This window comes from Panicum virgatum, chromosome 6K (assembly GCF_016808335.1).
Source record: "Panicum virgatum strain AP13 chromosome 6K, P.virgatum_v5, whole genome shotgun sequence".
Taxonomy (NCBI): domain Eukaryota; kingdom Viridiplantae; phylum Streptophyta; class Magnoliopsida; order Poales; family Poaceae; genus Panicum; species Panicum virgatum.
The window spans coordinates 9,992,317-9,997,904 of NC_053141.1; the positions used below are offsets into that span (position 1 = coordinate 9,992,317).

The 5,588-nt window shown below is 45.8% G+C and overlaps 1 long non-coding RNA gene across 1 annotated transcript; it reads left to right on the plus strand.

Annotated features, from left to right (window-relative positions):
- LOC120711657 lies at positions 1-2,145 on the plus strand. Its single transcript, XR_005690393.1, has 3 exons — positions 1-790; positions 1,602-1,754; positions 1,853-2,145. It is a non-coding gene; the product is annotated as an uncharacterized LOC120711657 (long non-coding RNA).
- Positions 2,146-5,588: the final 3,443 nt, after the last annotated feature.

Genomic DNA, 5,588 nt, shown 5'->3' on the forward strand with positions numbered 1-5,588 from the left:
TCGCCCTCGGCACCGGCCACCGCCCGCCGGATGTCCGGCCCCGCCCGGCGAGGCGGCGCTCCCGCGCCGCCTCGCCCTCCGCCGGCCAACCCACCTCCACCACCGGGCCACCGCCGCCCCTGGCCCCCTCCTCTAGGTCCGGTGGACCTTGGATCCCCGGTAACCCAAAACCTCGCCACCATCCCGGCCGCCGGCGAGGTCGCCGGCGGCCGCTCCCCCCACCAACCGCTCCTCCTCGGCGGCTGCTCCTCCCCTTCATCCTCCCGTACCTCGCCGGCGGCGCGGTCGAGAGGAGGAAGAAGAACAGTCCCCGCCCTGTGCGACGCAATGCGTCGGCGTCGCATATGGGGCGAATAGATTTCACCCCCTCCCCCTCCCGCTCCTCCCTCATCCTCAGAACCGCACTCTCGCTCCCCACCGAAGCCTACTTAGATCCGCTGCAGTAGTCGAGAGGCGAGTGAGCGGCGGCCCTACAGGCGGGCGGTGGCTTCGGGCCCCGGTCCGTGCGCGCCGCGCCAGGGCTACGCGTTGGGCGGTGGCTCGGCACCGGCGCGTAGCTCTCCTCCCCAAGGCATTGGTGGATGGGTAGGCAGCGGCCTGCGGGCGCAGCTCACCGCCGGCGCGCTGCTCCCCTCCGCGAGGGGCAAGCGGAAGGGCAGGCAGCGGCCTGTGGGCGCAGCTCGGTGCAGGCGCCTGGCTCCGCCTCCGCTAGGCGCGGGCGGAAGGGCAAGCAGCGGCTGCGGGCGCATCTCAGCAAGCGGCAGTTTCCTTCCCTCCCACCTCAGACTTGGTGAGATATTCACCCTGCACTCTATCGCTCTCTCTTATTCCTTCTTAATTTATTTTAGTTGTTGCCATGATTGATTCAGAGTATAAATGCAGGTTGAATTCATTCTCCTATTAGGAACATACAAGTCTAGTCTTGTTGCACATCAGCTAGCAAATTCTTTGGTAAATTTACTTGCTGGGCAGCTTCTTCGGTGAATTACACACAACTGTCTCATGGTGGTACTCAGTTGTTTGATGATTGGAATATTGCTGGTGTTAGTTACCTGTCATAGTAGATCAGCTTGTTCTACCATCGTGCTTCCCTGGTTCACCATATGCATGCTAGATTTATCTTATTCCATACTAGTCTTGCCTGCCCCAACTCGCTTGGGACAAAAGGCTATGTTGTTGTTATTGTTGTTGCATACTAGTCTTGTCTTCATGGTAAGATATATTAGTGCTTTTTAATTACCTTGAGATGGCTTTGCTGCTTGCTTTAATTATTATCTAATATCTGTAAGTTGCAGTAACTATGCACCTATCTTTTGCAAGCCTGGTCGCTTAACTTTATTGTTATTTTGATGAGTAGTAGCACGTGCTAAAATTGTGTTGAAAAGAAGTGAGGACAACATTCATATGATGCCTCTGTCTAAAAGTATATTGTACTAAATAAATTAATAATCTGCACAATTGCTATGATGCAACCCATGATTATGAAATGCAATATGGACCAGAATCAGATAATCTTCAGAGCTGTTCCTTTTCTTGTTCTTTGTTTCATGGCATATTTCTGATTCTAACAATGCAAATGCATGGATGATCACTGAATGCAGAATGCGGCGTGCGGCTGGCGGTGGCTGGTGGCCGGGTATGGCGTGTCCAGGATCGACTACGAGGACCACGACAAATCCAAGGGTGCCTGCTGCTGCATCCGTAGCTTGTGCTGCCTCATCGATGACTGCCACACTTCTTCAAGTCCATCTGCGGTGAGTGAGGCTGCATTGCCATCTCGATGCGCCATTCCTGTTCCATGATTACATTCTGAAATCTCTGACCTTTTCTCTTTTACCTGCCTGCAATGTAGAGCATGAAGAGTACAGTAGCATGAGCTGGTTCCTGAACTTTTGTCTTCCAAGTTGTTGTAGCTGTCAAGGACAATAGAGGACTGAAAATGGTTCATGATCACGTCAATCGTATTGAGCAAACACAAGTCGATTGTATGTCATTTATGATGTGTGTGTTTTTCACTTTCTATGAAAAGAAATATAGAGATCTGGTTTTGCTAGAAATTTTGAGAAATGATTGTTGCTTACATGGATTGTACAGATATATAAGCCTATTTGATTGAAATTAGCTATATGTGCAATATCTGATTGTAATTCAATTTCAAATGTCAGTTGTAAATTAATTTGTGTATTGGATTTCTTTTTTTAAAAAAAAAATCAGTTAGGTTTCCCTGGGTGGCAACCGACAGGAAAATACTTTATCCTTGTGTGGCAACTATCAGGGATAAATTAATAATTCTGAAGGGGAGCCGACAGGGAAAATTGATTTCCTGTCGGGAACGCCCTACAGGGAAATCATTCTCGACGGATTCTCTAACCCGACAGGTTCTAATTTCTTTGTGAGTGGCCACACAGGGAAATCTCCATTGATGCTTCTTCAATCCTGTCGGATTCATCCTTGCACACGGCTTGAGGAGGAGCACTTCCACTGGAATGAATAAGAAATTTCGATATTTGACATCAAATACGCGTGCTTCACTTGTTTTGACATTAAATTCGCGAGCTTTTCAAAATATGACATTGAGCGTGCGAATTGTTTCAAAATGGGGGATTTCTCCTCTTTTTCTCGATTTCGTGAGTTTCTTTTCTATTTTAGTTTTACAAGGCACATGGAGTACCCAGATTGCCCCTGACCCAATTGGTTCTAAAGCGATTGGATCCCAATCGATCCAGCCGTGTCCTCTTCTCCCGTCCCGTGTTCTTCTCTCTCCGTCTCTCCTCTCTCGTTTGTATCTCAGGGAGCAGCCTGCTGTTGGGCGTCGGCGGCTGCTGCTGCATGCTGCAGTACTACACCAGTTAGCTCATAAATTAGCAAGCTGCATTCTTGCGACATGGTGGCCGGGGCGCTCTTGCAGCGGGCGGGTGGTGGCGCAGGCACCCACGGAGGCGGCGGCCGGCGTCCATGCAGCGCAGTGGCGGCCGTGAGACAGTGAGAAAAAACGGAGAGAAAGGAGATCTCGACAGAAAGAGGCACAGGAGAGAAGCCAGGAGACAAATCGATTAGATCCAATCCATTGTAAAGGACAGGTCAGGGCAAAATGGGTAGTTCATGTGCTCAGTAAAAGAAAAACAAAAACTAAATTCATGAAATCGAGAAAAGGAGCCGAAATCCTCCGTTTCGAAAGAATTCGCACACTCAGTGTTAAATTTTGAAAGACTTTCGAATTTAATGTCAAAATAGGTGAGTCGTGCGAATTTAATGTCAAATATCAAAATTTCTTGGAATGAGTCGATCGTAACTGGCAAGCAGAGGGATTTAGGAGATTTCTTCCTCAGCCAGTGAATGGGAAAAAATTGGGACGGCGAGATATATATTTAGATGGAGGGATGGACATTTGGCGCAGATAAGATTCGGATGGGCGCAAAAAAATTGGGGATCTGGCGCGCGCGAAAGGATCGCACGTAGGAGAAGCAGGTACGGGTGGGCATGGCGGCGGGCAGGCGGTGGAGACACCAGGGCAGCGGATCGAGGAGATTGGGAAAATGGGTGGGGTGGGGGGGGCACGGTTAGTCTCGCCCAACACGCTACTTTTGCTGGTCAGCCGCCAACATGGTGTCGTGCATGCGACTTGGTTTTCATGTTTTTTCTCCTCTCTCCTCTTTAGCTCTCATACCACATCAGATTTTTACTTACATAGCAGGCTTATTAATTCTATGAAAACTATCCTACTAGAAGGGTTGGAATAACCCTCAGTCAGACATGTCAATCCCGTTTCGTAATGTCCAACTTTGGGTGGTTGAGTTTATATACACTACTACAAAAATAATTTTGAGGAACGTCCCTTTTTTTCTAGGGGCGGGTCAAATGTAACCTGCTCCTACAAATGGAGCGGACCTACTGGAGCAGTTGACCCGCCCCTAAAATTGCATTTCTAGGGGCTGGTGATGGCATCAGCCGCCCTTGAAAATGACCACTATTTGTAGGGACGGGTGATTGCGTCACCCGCCTCTAAAAATACATTTCTAGGGAGGGGCCGTTGATATCGTCACCCGCCCGTAAAAATGATTTTTAGTGATGGATGATGCCATGACCCGCCCATAAAAATACTCTCACGCAAAAGAATCATAATATTTTTCATATAATCTCAGATGAATACAAACTTTGTACCAAAATTGTAGGGCTCGAGGAGATCTAAAACTTTGTAGTTGATAACATTTTCATTCAAGGTCATTTAATAGTCCAAAAAATTATTATAAGTTCTCTAGTTTTAAAATCTACATGTTTTGATTTGTTTTCAAACAATCTCGGATGTAAAATGTAGAGTAGTTACATATTAAAATTTTAGTGGTAAGATCTAAAATTTTATAGATTATACATTATTCATTTAAGAACGTTTAGTATCACAAGATCATTGGTTAGTTGGGCCCTACATATGGCTATGACCATATAGTATCTCATACAACTCAAGTCATATTTTCAAGTTTTCACAATCTTAACTATTATATATATTGAAATATATTTGGCATATTTTTTTCTATATCTATAGATCACAATAACCATAGTGTAGAAATTTTATTTTTTTATTTGTTCTACTATATTTAAAGATTTAAATGAATTTTTGAATAAAATAGAAAAATATTTTTAGGGGCGGGTGATGGCATCACCTGCCCCTAGAAATGGATTTGTAGGGATGGTCATGGCCTCACCCGCCCTTACAAATCGATTCCAGAGTTAATATAAAATAATAGCATATCTCATGGAGTCACAAGTGACTGTGTAGTGTAGTGGAAATGAGTTATTCGAGAGGCTGGAGGTAAGCGGTTCGAACCCGGTTTACACAAGTGTGCATATTTTGTCAAAAAAATGGTACCTCGATAGTAGATGGGCTTGTGGTGGTGGCTGGTTAGCTGGAATATTTTTTACCTTTTTATTTTACTATTTTCGACTTCTTTCTAATTTTTTATTTTCTGAAAAATAATTTGTAGGGGCGGGTGAGGGGCCGGTGAGCCCATGACCCGCCCCTACAAATCGGTTTGTAGGGGCGGGTGAGGCCATGACCCGCCCATAAAAATGCATTTGTAGGGGCGGTCACGTTACCCGCTCCTACTAATTGATTTTTAGCTGCAAGAACTACGGGTGGTATCGCACCTGCCCCTAATAGTTTTTTCCTTTTTATTTTACTGTTTTTGAGTTTTTTCTAATTTTTTATTTTAAAAATAATAATTATAATAATTTGTAGGAGCCGGTGAGGGGCCGGTGAGCCCATGACTTGCCGCTACAAATCGTTTTGTAGGGGCAGGTGAGGCCACGACCCGCCTATAAAAATGCTTTTGTAGGGGCGGTCATGTTACCTGCTCCTACTAATCAATTTTTAGCTGCGAGAACTAGGGGTAGGTATCGCACCCGCCCCTAAAAGTACATTTTTACCCACCTCAAAAAATTCTTTTTGTAGTAGTGATACTCTCTCTACTTATGTTACCCATGAAGAGCTCATTCCCAAGGCCAAACTTTCTTTTCCCACTCTTTATATTTAATTTGAAAAGAGATTTGATTGGGGATGGATAAAATGAGAGGCTGAGTCGAGTTCATGTAAC